At 45.3% G+C, this 19,561-nt stretch overlaps 1 protein-coding gene across 3 annotated transcripts in view; it reads right to left on the bottom strand.

Annotated features, from left to right (window-relative positions):
* The window catches only part of LOC308430079 (uncharacterized protein), a gene marked incomplete at its 3' end in the record, with an annotated part of 60,172 nt that overhangs the window by 27,959 nt on the left and 12,652 nt on the right, over positions 1-19,561 (bottom strand). Inside the window, exon 3 of one of the 3 annotated variants that reach the window (XR_013975337.1) lies at positions 11,790-12,236. The exons of the other annotated variants lie outside the window; for them this stretch is intronic. Of the gene's footprint in view, positions 1-11,789; positions 12,237-19,561 lie in introns of those variants that run through there. 3 annotated transcript variants of the gene reach the window in all.

The raw sequence follows: 19,561 nt of genomic DNA, 5'->3' as shown, positions 1-19,561 counted from the left end.
AAGTCTACTGTCTCCAAAGTACAGCAGCATGTCTCCAGGACGAGTTGCAGTAACCCAGGGTTGTGACTTTAAGACAAAGAAGAAGAAGAAGAAGAAGAAGAAGAAGGAGGAGGAGGAGGAGGAGGAGGAGGAGGAGGAGGAGGAGGAGGAGGAGGAGGAGGAGGAGGAGGAGGAGGAGGAGGAGGAGGAGAAGGAGAAGGAGAAGGAGAAGGAGAAGGAGAAGGAGAAGGAGAAGGAGAAGGAGAAGAAGGAGAATGTCCTTCCCATTATGTACAGAGTTTGAGGCACATACAAGGCTGACTTCCATTCCCAGCACCCACTTTGGACTTAAAGCCTGAAACTCCAGCTTCTGGGAATCTGATGCTCTCCTCTGGCCTCTGTGAGCACATAATCTTTACAATAAAGAGGAAATGAATACACCAAGATGGCGAGACCATCAGATCGAATTGCTCACCTTTCGATTCATGCACACAGTTTGTGTGAAAATTATGGCCTCGTGCAAATGACCTCAGATCGTTAAACCAGAATCGTTCTCAGAAACCGTAGAGTATAACCATCTTACTTGTGAAGCTCAAGCACTGGTTGGACCTCATTTTATTCCTCGTTGCAATTTTATGAGGTCATTAGGATGAGAAATGCCGGAGCTCACGGGTAGGGTGGTTGGCTGCGTGCAGCTGATTTCCAGTTATGCTTAGCTGGCGATGCCTGAGTTTCATTTATTAAGTCTGACCTATTCTGGCGCTGTGGGCTGTGATCACATGGCCCTTTCTCCAGCCTCCCACAGGGATGACATCGCTAGAATGGTCAGTGACCACATGACCTGTCACCTATCACAGGTCCTAAAGGACCTATCAGTTTGTGAAACACATGAGACCCAGCAGGGTCCATGGTTCCCACTTTTGAAAACATAAATTTGGTTCTCAAATAAATTAAAATAATTTAAGTCACATTCCATAACTGGCAGGATCTGTAAACAAGGCTGGGCAGGAACGAGGCCCAGGGCTACGTACATTCCTGTGAGTGATCCAGACACAAATATATTCTCAGAAGAATGCTCACGGCCACAAGCTGTCACCAAAAGTACCTATGTAGATGGCTGCTCAGTACATGCAGTTCAGGACACTGTAGAAGGACTATGAAGGCTTCATCATGTGGCCCAATGAACATGGGGCAGAGAGAAAGGCTACCTTTGAGTGGGTATTACCTTATCCATGATAGATGCTCTAGTAGAATGGTAGGTAGATGTCAGGCTAGCTGATTTATTTGTTTCTGCCTCTGCCCTGGTACAGTCTTGAGCCATGTTGGCTCCAAAGTTTTGTTATACAAAAGGTCTTGAAACAGTAAAGACAAGAGCCCACCAGTTCTACATGCACACAAACGACTGCAAAGGTTATGAATGAATCGTGTGAGTGAAGTGGACATAGTAAGGAGTCATGCTAGGTGTTGGAAGCTAAGGGTGGAGAATGAGGTATGAGGCACCAGTCCCTGTCACCATCAAACCCAAGTCTCATATCATCCCATGAGGCAGAAGTATGAGCCCTCTGCATAATTAATAGCCTAAGATATCAGTTAGATATATTTTCTTACTCAGTAAAGTCAGCACCAGATAGAGGGTCTGATTCAAATCCATCTTTGTGGGTACCTCATGAGAAAATTCCTCTGCAGAAAAGTGCCTACAATGCACTTTCTACTAACGGTCCTGTAATGGTTAGAACTGTCACCTTGACAGAATCTAGCATCACCTTGGGAGATGACACTGTGAGCATGTCTGTGGGGAAACATCTTGATTTTATTAACCAAGGTAGAAAGACCTGCCTACCATGGGTGGCACCACTCCTTAGGTAGGGGATCCTGGGCTTGCTCAAATGGAGCAGATGCATGCACTCACTACTCTTTTTTGACTGAGATATAATGTAACCAACTGTGTCAAGTTTCTGCTGCCCCACACAGAGACTATTCCTTGAACCATGATCTAAAACACACTCTTCCTCCCTTAAGTTTATTTTGTCAAAAAATTTAATAACAGCAACAGAAATGAAGCCACAACACTTAAAATATACATTGGGACATTACCTAGGGATGAAACCCCAGGCCTGGTATGTGCTGGGCACACATACACACACATAAACACACACACACACACACACACACACACACACACACACACACACTTCAAAATGATGATTCTGTTTTTCCTTTGCCTGCTTCTGTTGAGCCTCTTGTGTTCTCTGCATCAGATGCAGAAATATCACTTATTATTTCTTGCATGTGAATTCAGGTTGTACACAATTTCCAATCAGTGGCTATGAAAGATCAAAATGAAAGGAGACTGGGGTTCTCTTTAAATAGTAGTCAAGCAACACCTCCCTTGTGCACGGTCAGGCTGAACCTGACCTTCGGCAACCTGCAAACTCTGCCTCCCAGGCTGTGACTTCCTCGCTCCACACAGTCCTGATTAACCAGGGGTAGGGAGGGAGGCTCGTGTGCCTAGCCTGTGGGCACTTTCACTCTGGGTTATCCTGGAGTAAGTTCTTACAGCCACAATCCATTTCAAACCAACTTGCACCTATGAAGCGCATGAGTTACAAATAGGCTTGAAGGTCCTAATAAAACTCTAAAAATACAGTTGCTGAAATAGGTTTGCTTCCCTTTGATCTAAGAGAAAATGGCCAGGGCAGGCAGAGCACTTTGTTGCTTTCAACACGGGCCTTTTAGCTCTAGGTTCTCGGAGCCATTTTGGTTTTCTAGGTCAGCCTTTTCTAAGGCTTCATTGTTTATCCTCTGATCTCGTTATTTTTATTTTTAATGATTTAATTTATTTTTGTGTGCTTGTATGTGCTTGGAAGGGGAGTGTGCACATGAGTGTAATTGCCTGTGGGGACCAGAAGAGGGCACCAGATCCCCCGAAGCTGGAGTTACAGGCTGGTGGGAGCCTCTCGACAAGGGCTCTGGGAGCTGAACTCAGGTCTTCTGTAAAAATGGCATCTGCTCTTCACCTCTGAGCTGTCAGTTCATTCCCCATCTCACCAGCTTTTTTACTTGGTTGCATGGCCCGAGAAGAGACTAAGAACTGTGACGTTAGATGAGAACCAATGGGGTCAGCAGGTTCCTATTCCCAACAGGAAGAAAAGATGATGGGATGCTGAGGCAGTGCCTCAGCTGTCTGCTGGGCCCTCATATCCTCCCTTTTCATCTCCCAAAAGAACTCATGGGGGTTGCCAGGACACCGACATCAGGAAGCACTTGTTACTGATCGCAGTGAAGACACAGGTTCTCATAGAGGCTGCAATGCATGACAGGCGCCACCCACAATGCTCTCCGGTCTTTTCTCTGTTCCTTTAATAAATAGCCTCTTTAAAGACGTCTTATTTTGACTTGTGTGTCTGAGGTAGGGAGCAGTATGTACTCACGAGCACAGTGTCCGTGGGAGCCAGAAGAGAATGTCAGGAGTCAGCCCCTGGGGGTTGTAAGCCACCTTACAACAGTGCTGGGAACAAAACTTGGGTCCCCTGCAAAAGCAGCAAATACTCAACCACCAAATTGTCTCTCCTGATCCAAACACTCTCTTCAAAGAAGCAACTGTGTGAGAGAGATGGACTGCCCACTGTTCCTTGGTCATCAGTTTATGTGACATCCAGTTAGAATACAGAGCCAGAAATGCCTGGGTCCAAATCCCAGCTCTGCCAATAACTATGAGGCTCTCACAGGACTTACTTAAATATTGGATGCCATCTTCCTTACCCCTTATAGCTCGTGGAGAGTTGAGAGTATATTTAATGGCGAATCTGTTACATGACAGAAACTCAAAAAAGAGTCTTTACCATAAACTCCAGTTTTCCAATCTAAAAATGAATGTATGTCTGATGATGCGACTAAGGAGGCATGGGAGTCTTCCAGAAGCTTCCACTGTTGCCTTTCCTTTCAGGGGCCAGCCACCCTGGATACACAAGCTGGACCTGGGTTGGAAAAGTGGCCTTGTTCAAGATAATGTGCTTTATAGGCAAGGATGGGATGATCTACCAAATCTAGAATTGCCTCTGTGATAGTTAATTGTGATTGGATCTACAATCAACTAACTGGCATATCATTGGACAGGCCTGTGAGAACATTTCTAGGGAGGGTCAACTGGACAGGAGGAAGATCTTCCTCCAGAGTGGGCAGTACCTTCCAGCAGCTGCCCAGACATAACAAGGCTGGAGAGGAGATCACCCATGTTTGCCTGCTGCCTTCACTCTTGCTAGCAAGTGCATCAACCCAAGATTGCGGTTTCTGCTCCACCATCAGTCCCTGCCTCTAGGCTCCAGCCTCATCTGCCTTCTAACGTGGATCTTCTAAGACTTTGGCATCATATTAGGACTACCAAGGCACCCAGCTTAATGGGTGGAGCAACTACTGGTTTCTTGGTTTCACTGATCTGTAAGCATCCATTGCTAGACTACCCGTATCATGTAAACCAAAACAGTAAAAGTCCCTTTGTAATTTATATTCCCCTTGACAGTGCTGTCCTCCTAAAGGCTTTGTGCTGTATCTGTGATCCCATGGGATGTGGCATGGCTGGGATTTTAGCAGATGGGGCTGAGTGGGACTTTGCAGGTCATTGGGAAAACAGCTTCGCAGGATCTCCACTCTCTTTCCGGATCTCCTCAGCATCCTGGCCTTGAAGCAGTGAATGACTTTGCCTTGCAAGGCTGTTTTATCACACTGTAGTGCTTTTCTACAGGCTCAAAAGCTACGGATCCAGCCAATTCTGAACCAACAAACACTCCTAAAGCCATGATCCTAAACAGTCCTTTGATTATCTTAAGTATTTGTGACACAGAGGAACACTGGCCAGTACCTCTCTGATGGACCCCTCCCGTCGGACCCTCAACACTCAAAGAGTTAAAGCCTTCTTGATGTGGGCTGAGTATCTTGGAATTACAGCTGGCAGACAGTGGTCACATGGTTTGGAAGATTTGCAGGAAAGCTTGGAATGTTCTCTCCTTGTGGGTCCTGTGTAGGCTCCCTCGGCCATACAGGTGTGTGTCTCTGCTTCCTAGGAGTCTGGTATGCCCTGCTGGTTCTTCAGTTCCACGTGACCCTGACTTAGAATCCAATGTCCTGCACTTGGTGTCACATCTCTAAGAGACACCTTCTCCAGTCGAAGGAATCTGCTCCAATGGTCTCCATGACAACCCTAAAAGGCCCTGGCATGAGCATCTAACAGACCTTGCCAGTAGGCAGGCCCATCCCACTAATTGGATAATGTATCTGGAAGGGCTGATCATTCCTGGCACCCAAATCAAAGGGTGAACTCAGCAGACATGACTCACGCCAGCTTTTTAAGTAGGCGCAAGCATTTTCGTTCCTGGCCCTGGTAGCGATCCTACTTTTAAGAATGTGTCATCCCCCGGGTCTGTCTGATGCCCATAACAACCCTAGGCTTTGCAATTCTATTTTTGTGAATGTGCGAGAGACTGAACCGGAACAGAGTGTAAAGGTTCTTATTTTCTTGGACTATTTAAGTGGAAACGGATGCTTGGTTTTCTGACATTGTGTCCAACTATCAGGGGCAGAAAAAAAGAATAAAGGTGAAAGGAAGGACAGCCACAGATGGGTTATGTGAAATAACATGGACACGAAGCCACCATGTGTGTTTGATACACAGATCTTAAATATAGAGATCATAAAATCTCCCATCCCTCTACGCACACATGCGGAACCAGAGACAACAAAGTATCTTCTCATTAAAGGTCAGTTGTATGCTTTTGTGAATCTAGTTGTGCACATGTGGGATCCAGGGACCACTGTCCCACGTCTTCCACCACTAGTCTCCACCTTAGTTTTTGGCTTTACTCTATTTTTCTTACAGGGTCTCACTATGTAGCCCTAGCTGGCCTGGAACTTGGTATATAGAGCAGGCTGGTCTTGAACTCACAGAGAGATGTATCTCTGCCTCAAGTTCTCAGTTAACTCATTATTTTATCCAGACTAACTAGGCAGGAAGATCCCATGATCCTCCTGTCTCTACCTCCACTAGTGCTGAGATCACAGGCGCACCAACTACATTCCCCTGTTTACAGAGGTCCTAGGATCCAAATTCAGTTTCTTGTGTTCATTTGGTAAGCATGTTACCAGTGGGGCCATCTCTATAGCCCCAAGAATGCGCTTTCCCAAAGCAGGAGAAAAGAGCAATGATGCTGGATTTGGGAGATGGCTTATTCAGTGAACTACTTACCTTGCAAACATGGGACCACAAGTGCAATGCCCAAAATCATGTAAAGCAACAACAGCAGCAGCAAAATCCAGGGGTTGTGACCTGTGCCTATAACCCCACCCAGCACTGGGGAGGCAGAGACAGGAGGATTGTGGGGCTCAGTGGCCAGCTAGTCTAGCTGAATCTGTGCAGTATAAAAGTAAGAGATATTCCTCAAGGAAAACAAAGAGTAAAATTGCAAAGGTACCTGAGGATGACTTTTGGCGTCCACGTGCGTGCAGACACACATGCACACACATGCACACATGCATATACAAACATGCAAACATATTCACAAATATACACACACATGCACACATATGTCCATGCACATATGCACACACATACACACATATGCACACATACACACATGCACACACATGCACCAATGAGTCCTAAAAAACAGTAACTTTCTCCACCATCCCCCAAGCCCCAATTTTCCTGATTTTCAGGTGGGGAAATACCCACCCAGGCATGTTGTTTGTATAAGAATCAAAGGGCCAGGCCACAGCAGAGCCTCTGTCACCTGCCAGACTCCTCTCCTGCTGAGTCACAGTCTGCCTGAACATTTACTTCGGATGAGGCCCAGATCTCAGCAAACCAAACACTCCTCCCAGAATCCAACGGGTGTCAGACTCCAGAGCACTTGCTATTTTGTCGTCTTCACATAGAACCTACCAATCAGCATCCCTAATCTGAAAATCCCAAACCACAAGACCTCTGAAGTCAGAAACCTTAGATATTATGTCCTAAACTTTTAAATCTTGGCCTCCGTAATTTGGGGCTGGGGAGGCTGGACCTGTGCACTGTTTAGGGGGAAAAGTGACGTGTCTTACTTTACAGAGAAGAGTCAGATCTAAAAAGAAGTGAAATTTCTTCACTTGATCCATTCTAAAACTAGAAAACACACAAATGGCCTGCGTGTGGGAGGTGAGGCAAAGAAATCCAAAGAGAGCGCTGTTGCCTCTGGAGTCCGTCCAGGTAGGTGATGGAACCTTCTATGTCAGGATGGCAAAGAGTCACTGCACATGCTCAGCCACATGTAGCTACAACACACCTGTGGGACATCTATGGAGGGAAAGTCACCAAGGGGCACTGGAAAGGACAGCATGGGTCAGGGCTTGTGTCCTCTTATTCAGACTTGACACACACGCCCATCGAAGCCTCATTAACCTCAGGGCCTGATGGTGTGTACGAAACAGCAAGAGCCCTGTTGGCAGAGAAAGGCCTGCAGCTGATCACTGGCCTGCTGCAGCCTGCCCATCCCTTTCCTCCCTCTTCCCTCCTTCCTCTTCCCTCCTCCCTCCTCCCTCCTCCCTCCTCTCTCTTCAATCTTTTGTTCTCTGAACATAAAAGACCTGACAAGTCTCAACTAAGTTTAAATATGTATTCATTCCCTCATTCTGCAAATGCAAATGTTCTTTTCCCCTTGTAGCTGAGGAGACCTAATGCTTCTCGTGACAGATAGCAACCACGGCTGGCCCTGTTCTGGCTTTGAGGATTCTGGACATCCTTGCATTGTTCCCTCCTATGGTCACTGGCACGGTTCTGTGTTCACTGAGTCATGACCAGGGTAACCATAGCTCTCATCTCACCATTCCCAGGGAGGCTTTTGGGAAGCGGTTCCTCTGCATTTTTTTAACCCCCTGGTCTGTTTTAAATGCATTATTATTACCATCACTTTTTTATTACCATGTGTATGTGTACATTGTGCATGTGTGTGAGTGGTATACGCAGAAGCACACATGCCTTGTCATACATGTAGAGGTCATTGGACAAATTTCGGGTGTCAGTTTCCTCTTCCACTGTGGAATTCGGGGCTTGAACACTTAGAGGTCATAAGATCTCCCTGGTGAGGACCTTTCACCTCTGACCTTTAACCTTTAAGTTCTTGCTGGATTCCGTGACTGTTTTAATCAGTCAAGAGCAGAGGGCGGTAGCCCTGCCTTCATCTGACAGAGTAAAGCCTGGTGCAGGACTTTCACACAACAGATCTAAGCAGATGAGAAGGAAACACCTTTCTCCTTCCTGACCTGGCAGAAGACACCCTCCTAGGGGAGCCAGCTGCTGCCTGTCATGAGCAGAGCTACCTGAGGGGTCACAGCACCCTTCAGCCAGACAGCTGCTGCTGGGTTCTCCCCTCCCCTAAGAAGAGGGGGTCTACATCCCAGCATGCTCAAATCATGAGTAAAACCAAAGCCAGTTCTCCACAAGTGCACAGCTACAACCTCAGCCATAGGAAGGCTGGTGCAGAAGAATTGTAAATTCCAAGTTGTTCTAGGCCATAACATACCTCAAACATATCATCATCACTACCACCTCCACCACCACCAAAATGTCAAGCGAAACCAAGAAGACTTATTGTGTCCATGGGAGAAAATGTGCTCTGATATCAGTGTAGAGGGAAAATGTTGCAAGTAGACTTTGCAGAAATAATCTCATCTTTTTTTAAAGTGCATACTGCTAAAAATAGTATTTGTTTATGAAATCAATCTGAATGAATAGGAATATGCTGTAAGCTCTCTCTCTCTCTCTCTCTCTCTCTCTCTCTCTCTCTCTCTCTCTCTCTCTTTCTGTGTGTGTGTGTGTGTGTGTGTGTGTGTGTTAGAGGTTGACACTGGGTGTATTTTTCAATTACAGTCAACCAATTTTTTTAAAAACAGTCTTTTACATGTGCGCTGGGGATCCAAACTCAAGATTTCCATGCTCTGTAGCAAGCTCCTTACCGGCTGAACCATCTCCCCTACTTGGGGAAGTCAATGCGTTAGAGTATCGGGGATGAGACCCTCACTGCCCACTGCGCCTTTCTCTTGTGTAGCTTATCACGGTGGCCATTCCTGTGCTTATGAGTCAGGCCAGTAACCCTAGGTTCACGAGTTCCCTGTGTCTCCTGGGTGAGTAAGCATCCTATAAAAGACAAAGACAGCAGTCACTTCATACTCAGGGGTTTTATGGGTTCCTGGGGGTCCCATAAAAGTGAAAAGGGAGAGGAAACAGTGAACTGAGGAACCAGACCCCAAAGCAGTGAAGGTCCAAGGATTTTAGAAACCATCACTGTATTTTTGAAAGGTGACAGAGGTAAGAGATGCTATGGGAGTTTTCACTTCCTCAGCCCAGCTCAGGTAATCCTTAGGATTGTGGTGGGAGCTACAGGGAACTTGGCCTTACTGGGCACTGGGAGTGGGGCACCATAGTTCCTCACTTCACTCCAGCCTAAATGAGTCTTCTCCAGCTGAGCCTGGTACAAGCCAAGCCTTCAGATTCTGGTCTTAAGATAGTTAATGTCGATCAAGAACTTTACAGAATCTAGAATCACCTCCTAGGCAGTAGCACCTTCTATAGTGACCTAACTGAGGTGGGAAATCCTACTTTAAATGTAGATAGCTCCCTCCCATGAGCTGAGGTCCTAGACTAAATAAAAAGGAAAAAGCAACCTGGGAACTTGCATCCAGCTCTCCCTGATTTCTGCCTGTGGAGGCTGCGTGAACAAACCACCTCCCCTTCCTGCCTCCATGACTTTCCCCTGTAGGTTGATGTCAAGGTGATACATGAATGGACAGTAGAGAGTGGGGTGGGGATAAAGTTGGTAAGATGGAAGAGGAGAAGTGGGAGATTCAAGATGAAAGACGTGGATGACCCATCTGCTCCATGTGGCTCTAAGTAGCTATGGGTAGATAGGTATACTTTCTAGGAATGGATTTCTATAGGTCAATTAATCTTATCTACATGGGTGGTTTATATCTTTGTCAACTGGTTGTAAGCTTATTGTGTTGAGGGATTGTGAATTGGGAATTTAACATATAAACCTGTTTGATAAGTTATTGGTTGTTGAGTCATAATTGTACCAAGCTGGGGAGGACAGTGTGTGGAAAGCAATGGCTGAGAGGCAGCTGGAGCATGCAGTTCCAGCTCCGTTGCCCACACAAGGAGAGGGCACATGGGGCCCATTTAATGAGATGTGTGGGTACCAGGCTGGGTTATTAACTGTCTAGGGGATTATGCTCAACTCTGCATGAGAGGTCCTGCAGATTAAGACCACAGGACCTATAGCAACAGAACCTTTTATTTAATATTTACTACAACATTCCCCATCATGACAGGCTGTAACCTTGAACTGTGAGCTAAAACAAAGCATTGCTTAAGTGGATATGTCAAGTATTTTGTTGTAATAACAAGAGAAGTAACTAAATCTGGTTCTGTTGATGGCACAAGATAAGCAAGCTGTCTTCCTGGGACAGGCAAGATGCCAAGGCAGAGACAGAAAGCCCAGGGCAAATCTATCTGTGAAGGTTCCTCAAGGGAGCCAAGTCAGCTGCAGAAACTGGGTAGTCTTGGTGTTTAAATGACTTCCACAGTTCAAGTCTGCAGGAATGAGGATTCGTGGGCCACCCTACCTGTGCCATTCTTGTTACCAATGGCGAGTCAGAAGAGTCTTAGTCTCTTGTCTACAATTTTTTGACACCAAGTGGTCACATGGAGGGCCACCCGATTTCTCCCCTCAGCTGCCCCTGTCTTGCTTGCTTTCCTCCAATTCAGGAGCCCCACAACCATGGCTACAACTAGACCAGTACAGTTCCACATGAGAGAGGTTTACTGGGGAGAGAGAGCAAAGAGGGTAATGGGAAAGAAAGAGGGGAAAGAGAGAAGAAGAGGCAAAGGTCAGGAATGGTCTGCCTTTTATTTAGGCTGTGACATAACCCCTTGCAGGCAGAGGTGGGAAGCGGATCCTGGGGATGTGTGGTGATTGCCATGGCAACAAATGTGTGGGTCCCTGTCGCCTATGGGAAACATCACTATTATTACTGGATTCAGATCTGATCTACAACCAGAAAGCCGGTTCCTGATTGTAAAGCTGGTTTCTTGATGTCAACAGAAAGCAATAGAGGAAAGACGCCCATTGTCAAACTCTGGCCTCTACATGCACATGTGCACACATGTGAATATGCATATACGTATGCACACACAAATGCACAAAAGGTTTTTAAAAACCAACACAACAAATGCACAATACTAATTAGAAATGTACAGTGTTCAAAAATGTTAATCAAGCCAGGCATAGTGAAGCATGCCTTTAATTCCAGAGCTTGGGAGGCAGAGACAGGTGAATCTCTATGAGTTCAAGGCCAGCCTAGTTTAGTTTAGCCTAGCCTAGTAAGCTCCAGGACAGCCAAAACTATGTAGAGCAGTGAGCTGTTCTCAACCTGTGGGTTGTGACACCTTGGGGTTGAATGACCTTCTCACAAGGGTCACCTAAAACTATCATAAAAATACAGATATTCACATAATACTTCATAACAGCAAAATTAAAGTCATGACGTAGCAATGATGCAGCCACATGAGAAACTGTATTAAAAGGTCAGCATTAGGAAGGTTGAGAGCCACACTTTTGTGTGTGTGTGTGTGTGTATATATATATATATATATATATATATATATATATATATATATATATATATATATATATATATATAGATCCTGTTAATCAAAAATAAAATCAAATGTCAATAAAGGTGATAACTGAATCTATAGAGCTTTAATGCCAAGCACAGGATTTAGATATATCCATCCAGTTCAAACCCTTCATTTGATTCAAAATATTCCCACATATTGAGACACTGAAACACACTCATGATTGTCTGGGGACATGTACCCCAGCTGACCAGGAACTTGCATTCTATAGCTGAGGATGATCGCAAGAGTCTGTCTGACCACAGCTGGTTCATGCCGTGCTAGGCTTCCTGCACCGGGGCAGGCGTTCTATCCCCTAAGCCAGGTTCCCAGTTCCACTGCGATTTGTGAACGAGGAGGCAGCAGTTAGCAATAGGTTCTTTTTCTCTTCTTCTTTCTCCGGGACAGACAGACTGGAGGATGTAGAAGTTGCTTTAGGCCTGCTTAAACTGTGACCATCTAGAAAGCCCAAGGGAGCCCGGCCAGTGTGCTGGCTCTTCACAGTAGACCACACAGGCACCTCTTTCTCAAGTCCACTGGGCTTTGCAGAGAGCTGTGAAGGAGCAAACATTGTGTCTCCTTGAAACAAGTCAAATAAACATTGTATCTTTTTGAAACCAATCAAATCAACCTGAGGGCACTAAGATGATGCCAAGGCCTGCTGCTCCAAGCACCTTTCCCGTTCTGCTAGGATTCCCACCTCCCCCTCCTCTGCACTGTTCAAGGCTTGCAGGAGAGAGGGGGAATCATACGGGTTGTGACCGTGGGTGTGTGCAGAGCTAATCACCAGCTGAAGGAAGTGCGTTAGCACACCTGCTGGGAACCCTTGCTGGGGACCATGGACCAAAACCCTTAGAGGAAGACAAAGTAGGGAGTCGAGCCAATGGAAAGTTAAGCTCCAAGAGGCCCACAGAGCACCCAGCACTGTGCAGAACACACTGGCAGGAGCTCTTAAGGAAATACTCTAAACTAGAAAATGCCCTTTGCTCAAAAAAAAAAAAAAAAAAAAAAAAAAAAAAAAAAAAAAAATACAGTGAGAGATTTCCATTATGGCCACGGTAAACAAATGAATAGGGTTAAGAATTCCCACCCTTACTAGGCATAGTGGTGCAGATATTTAGTCTTAGCACTAGGAGACAGAGGCAGGGGGATCTCTGTGATTTCGAGGTCAGCCTGGTCTACATAATGAGGCCACCTCTTCCCACCCTTGCCCCCTAAAAGAAATAATTCACATTATAGTGAAGAATGATAAGAAAATTATTGGTAGACTTCTAGGATTTGATGACTGTCGATGTCACGGGGTTCGAAAATAATCACACACACCAGAAGGATTATAGAAACTTAAATTAGATTTTCTACGTGAAAGCAGTACAGAAATGTCAGTGGAGACGGGCTTGGCATTTGACTGAATTTCCTGGCTTATGCTCCACTCTGTTTTGTAATACAATGGCAAGGAGCTACAGTTTTGTTTGCTTGCTTTTATTTTTTTACTTTAATGTTTAGATTCTACAGAAACTAAGTTTTCTGTTAAAGGAAACTACTTTGAAGAGGTTTGCCTAGCTTTCTAAGCTATTGGTGGTTATCTTGGAAAAAGAAGAGGATTTGGTTTGGTTTGCTCAAAAGAAAAAAAAATCGTAATTGTTGTTATTGTTGTGTTGGTTTTAGTTTTTTAAGTGCAAAGAGCGGTGCAGCCCCTGATACCACCTTCAGCAGTGGTGTTGGTTCTTCACCATGACAAGTGGCCATCGAGTGACACTTCTTACAGAGACAGGTCGATGGTGGACAAATGTGTAAGAGCACAGGAAAGCACAGGTGTGAATTGTGCACTCACACACTCTCATGTGCACACGCACACACACACGTGCACACTTACACAGGCACCAACAGAGGGACAAGACAGCCCAGATTGAAACAGACAAGAGTCTGAGCCAGCCTGAGAGGTCAGAAATGTTCTTTCCTATTTTCTAGAATTTTGAAGGTCTCTTTGTGGGGACAGTAAAGAACCTGCTGCCTGGAGTTGGGGGGCATACCTGAAGCTCACGGAGTGTTCCAGACAGCTGGACTGGGGCTCTCAGAGCACCCCCATTAAACATGCATACCTACTTGATTACACACACCATCACACAGTCATAAACCTCTTCTCCAAGAGCATCTAACACTGATGAGCAGACCCACAGCAGGTGAGTAGACCATGCACTCTGGACCAGGGCCAGGTCTCTGCTCAGACAACTTCTCCTTGTCTCCAGATCATCTGAGGATCATCTGGGCAGGTCACTCCCACCATATCCTGCTCACTTTTATGCTAAAGTTCTGTTTCTAGTTGAGTGACCGGATCAATCCCCGTCCCAACTCTGCTGTACTGGGATTTCCTTTGTAGGTACACAGCTTCAAGCTCTAAAACCTTCCAGTTTTGAGATATGGGCCCTTTGTGAACCCCAGAAGCCATTAGGAAGCAAAGTTCACTTCTACCTCCATTCTTTCTTTGGAAGGGATGACTTGCATCTTCAAATAGAAAAAAAAAAAAAAAGAACACTAGAAAGTCAGACATACATAGGAAAGGAAACTGCGGGCACATTCTCATTTCGTGTGGAATGGAGGCGGCACATGGTCTTCTGGGTTTCAGTATTATCATTATCATTATTATTATTATTATTATTATTACCTAAAATAATGATTTCCTAAGATAACTGTATTTATATTTTTTTAAAAAAAATAGATTTGAGCATTATTTTGTCCTTAGTATTGGACCTCATGGATCTAAACAGTCATCAACAAGAGCAGATGTTCCTAAGATGGGGTCTGAGGGTTCGCTAAGAATTTGTAGATGAGGGACAGGAGGCAGGAAGCATCCATGAACAGAATTGGGCAGAGTAAGCCTCTGCCTTAATTAGTCTCACACGAGTGCATATACGCAGCCCTACTTTTATGGGAACATTCTTTTTTTCTTCTGTTTTCCCTCTGAAGCACAGTACAGACACCCTCTGATTCTCTTCTCAGAAAACTGACTTAGTGTAGAGCAGGTGTCTGACCTGGCCCTCAAACAGAGCTCCTGAGAGTTGGGGACTCTGGGTTTTGGCCCTTTCTCTGTCCCTTGATGCCTGGGACCCACATGACCCTTATCCCTGCTCTGTAACATATGTTGGGGATGTAGCCAGTGGATAGAGACTATGGTCTGCATGGTAGGCCAGTTGGTGATGCATTTGGTGTCTAAAGATGCTTAAGTCAGCTATCCACTCTGGCCCTTCAAATTGAACTTGGCACCAGAGGTAAGAAGGGCCCTTCATGTCATGAGACAGACCCTGTAAAGGCCCCAAGTGACAGGACTCACTGAGAGAAGAAGCCTCATGGGACAGGACAGAGCCAGCATCTGGGATAAAGGGATGCTCTGGGGAAGAAGGGACCTCAGCTATGCCTGAAGCTTCCAACTGGGAAAGAGCAAGGGCGTAGCCGGCCTGTGGCTGGCAGGTCACACTGAGCAGACCTTCTTTTTACGCAACCATTTCTGTGGTGGCTCTCCTGCCTGGTATCTGGGACATCTGCCGGAAACCAGGCCCTGTCTGTGGGATCCGCAGCCATCTCAGCTGGCGAGCTGTTGCCGTTGACTGAAGCCACAGCCCTGGCCTGCATTTTAGTGGAGGGATAAAAAAGTCAGCCTGGCCAAGGCCGTCAATCAGCTCTTGGGGTTTCCATCCAAGGTGAATCTCATACAAAAATAAAATCAGAACTCCCCCAGCCTAAAATATCCTCCGAGGGAGGCAAGCACCAGCACCGCCTGCGGCGGGCAAAGCCTGGACCACAGCATCTGCTGCTCCTAATTATAGGTGGCCCACATCCATGTGTGTCCGGCAGGAGCTGTGATATGACCGGGTCTAACTGCTGTCCTGGCCACCACCCTTCCCCTCAGCCACAGCATTGAAACTCCGACTTCCCTGCAGCCCAACGAGCCTTCTCACACACCTGGGTGCTGAGGCCCACCTTCCTCCTCGGGATTTATGGCAGACTTCAGATCAATCAGTGGTTCCTCTCTAGAGAGACCCAAAGAATGGCTTAAAATATAATAATAATGAAGCCAATTCTTGGTTTTGGTTTTCATGGTTGATGCTTTAAAATGTTTTTCACTAATGATCTATAGGGGGAGGGAAATCGGACATTGGATGTGTAGCCAACCGATGCTGAACCATCTTGTTTAGCATTGTGTGAGAAAGCTTAGTTTCCTGTCTCCATCTTGCCCCTCACCCTCACACATGTGGATCACAACCTTAGGAACAAGACGTGGATTTTTGTCGGCCTTCTTGGTCCCATCAAACTTATTTTGCCCCAAAACTGTCACCATCCAAATCTTTTGGGCCTGGAGAGAAAGTTCAATTAGTGCTGACAGGGCCCAGTGTTGTGCAGATAAAGACTGGTGACTGACCAGCCAGCTTGCTTACTTGGTGAGTCCAAGTCAGTGAGATACAAGTCATAACAAAATAAGATAAAGCATGGATGGCATTCAAGGAAGGACAGATAGACAGACAGACACACACTTTTGATTATAAATTCTTTCATGTTTTCACAGGAGCAGGGAACATGCTGTTTCCTTAGAGACTGGACTTTCTTCTGTGCCAGAGCATTACAGGTACCACAGGTACCATCTATTTAAACACTGAAGCTTCCCGAGCCTGTAAATATTGCTTGTGCACCCATTTCACAGATAGGGTAAAGAAGATATCCAGATTTTAAATAAAGTGCCTTAATTTACATAAATGGAAAGAAAGAGAGAAATAAAGAGAGAAAGAAAGAAAGAAAAAAAGAAAGAAAGAAAGAAAGAAAGAAAGAAAGAAAGAGGGCAAGTGAGGGAGGGAGGGAGGGAGGGAGGGAGGGAGGAGAGAGAGAGAGAGAGAGAGAGAGAGAGAGAGAGAGAGAGAGAAGAGCATGCTTAAGTTCTGTACCATGGCCTTTACCATCCAGAGCCTGAGTTAGCAACCAGGATTTGTACTTAGTGTCAAATATATAAGAACCAGACCAAAAGATGTCAAATGTTGGAAGAGAATAGGAAATACAGTCATCATTTCAAGACAGAAGTTTATACCCCAAAAATCCAAGGTGATTTCTGACCAATCACTGGACCTGGTGATTCAATCTATTACCAAATGAATGATCTGCAAATAAAAAAAAACAAAAAACAAAACAAAACAAAAAGACCCATAGCAACAGCCAATTACACACCGAGATGCCAGAAAAGCTTCTGTCCCCAGAGGAGCAAGTCCAGGTTATACCAACAGGGAACAAAAGCTGTAAGGATCCCTGAACACACAGACACAATGTGTCTTCGTGGGCTGGGAGATTCCCAGGAAAGCAAAGTGCTTCCTGTCCTATTGTAAAGATCCCCAGCCCCTATGTAAGAGTTGGGCATGGCTGAGTAAACCCTACTGGCCAGCCAGCCTGGTTAAGAAACAAGCTCTAGGCTCAGTAGGAAACCCTGTATCAAAAAGATAAGGTCCTCAAGTGACTGAGGAAGAGATGCTAGCATCAACCTCTAGCTTCGGCATGCACCTTCTCACAGGCAAACTTGCCTGTACAGGGTGGAAGATACCCATTCCCTTCTGAGGGAGGCCAAAGGCTCAATTCGAGTTTTTCCTAATATTTTATTTCCCAAATGATTCTATTTTATTCACTTCTTATGCACATGTATGGGGACAGAGAAAAGCACCCTTATCTGGGAGAAGTAGTTCTCTTCCTTACCTAATGTACCTAGAGATCCAACTCAGGTCTCCTGGCTTGGTGGCCATCTTGCCAGACCACCCTAATAGTTTATTTTAAAACTTCAAACATAAAAGTTGGGTTTCACTGAGAGCCTACCTCTCTGGATCCTAGACTAAAGGCTTGACTATATTCATTTTCTCACAAAGAGTACATTTATTTGTCTCTTTCTGTGTTGATCAATGCAGACTAAAGTAAAAAAAAAAAAAAAAAAAAAAAAAAAAAAAGGCACTGTCTGCCCGTACACATGTCACTAAAGTCCCATTAGCTAGAGTCACTGTTTGCTACAGTTCTTTTTAAAGAAGAGTTTACATGCAGCTGAGTGCACAGATATTACAGTGAATGGTCTGCCTGTCTCCACTGCCAATGCCATGGGAAAGATCTGTTCATTTTGTCTCCCCTGAGTTTATAAAAACAAACCTAAAAGTTTCTGGGTTTTGTCTGATTTCCTTCAATCAACACAGTTATGTTAAGATCCATCCAAGTGGATGCAAGTATCTGCAGCTTGATCCCTTTTTAAATCCCCAAGTGACATTGGTCTTAGTCCATTCTTGTTGGAGTACAAAGTATACAAGGATGCACATGTTAAAAAGAAAATGGGTTTATTTAGCTTAGCGTTCCAGAGCCTGGAAGAGCAGGTTATGGAGAATGTGAGCCGTTTGGCAACATTGCATATAACATCAAACACTTCATGCAAGTTTACGCATGAGCAGGGCTCGGTGAGTTCAGAGGAACCATGGGATGACAGGAAGCAAGAGACTAGAGAGAGGCCAACCTCATTCCCGAAAAACAAGCTCTCTCAGAAGTTAATCTGGCCCAAAAAGAATTGCCTTATCTTCTGGAGAGTTGTCCTAGGACCTACATGCCTGGATAGAAAATAATAATAATAATAAAGGGAGTCCATGAACCCATTAAGAATATCTAAAAAGGGTAGCCATTGTTCCACCCTGGTAGGCATTGTTCTGCCCCAGTCGTGATGCTGCCCACTGAAGTGTGTTGCTGCGGGTGGGAGTCGGTGGTGCTGGGTGAGGGTCAGACCTCACACATGGGTTTAATAGGACATTTTGTCTTGTCATTAATCTTTACATGGGGGAGGATGGAGACACAGGAGAGTCAACGGTCTCATGGTTAGGGATGCGTGTATTTCACATGCTTCCATCCTACAAGTATGGGACTGGCATGTGAACAACCAAACCAAGACAGAGAGTGAGTACACTTCCCATCATTGCTTTGTTCCGTTCTCAGCTCCTTTGTTCCTCGGGAAATTTTCCAAACACTCCCTGGGTGCTTGACCAGAGAATTAACAACTGTCGCTGAAAACATGAAATTCCCTGAGAGGAGCTCACGGGCTCCAACATGGCCTAACATCTTATACAAGGAATTCTGGCAAGAGGGTGCCCTGTCCCTCACCTGTCTGAAAGGTTATTCTGAAGTTTATTTCAGGGACTAATTCCCAGGACACCAAAAGAAATTTATAAGCAACTCCATTTTTTCATAAATGGTCCCAATAATATGTTCCAAGCCACAGGTTCTCCTGCAATAAGGAAGGCCAGGTCTTCTGCTTGCTCTGACAAAAAGAGCCTACACCAGGGGATGCTGTGCCTCATGCCCTGGCCTGGCAGCTTCCCACTTTTGTCTCTTGGAAGCCAAGTACCAGGAGCTGAGAATGGCTCTGGGGCATCTCCACCACCCAGTGACCCTGAAACAGGAGGACTAACATATATGAAAAGAACAAGTTGGGCCAGGGATATGGCTCAGTTGGTAAAGTGTTTACTATACAAATGCAAGGACCCTGATAATAAATATAAATGTAGTAGTGTGTACCTGTAATCTTCATTATTGGAGACAGACACAAGAGAATCCCTGGGGCGCACTGGCCACCAATCAAGTAGAATCTGTGAGCTCTGGGTTTAGTGACAGACTCTGTCTCCAAAAAATAAAGTAGCAAATGATGGTGAAAAATACATAATGTTGACCTCTGGGCTACACACACACACACACATACACACACACACACACACACACACACACACACACATATGCCCATACCCTCCCACACACATACACACATATATACACCCATACCCTCCCACACACATATATACATACTTACACACGTATCCATACACATAAACA

This window comes from Micromys minutus (assembly GCF_963924665.1).
Source record: "Micromys minutus genome assembly, chromosome: 1".
Taxonomy (NCBI): Eukaryota; Metazoa; Chordata; class Mammalia; order Rodentia; family Muridae; genus Micromys; species Micromys minutus.
The sequence above is the reverse complement of the archived record's forward strand: the minus strand, read 5'-3'. Positions and strand labels throughout refer to the sequence as shown.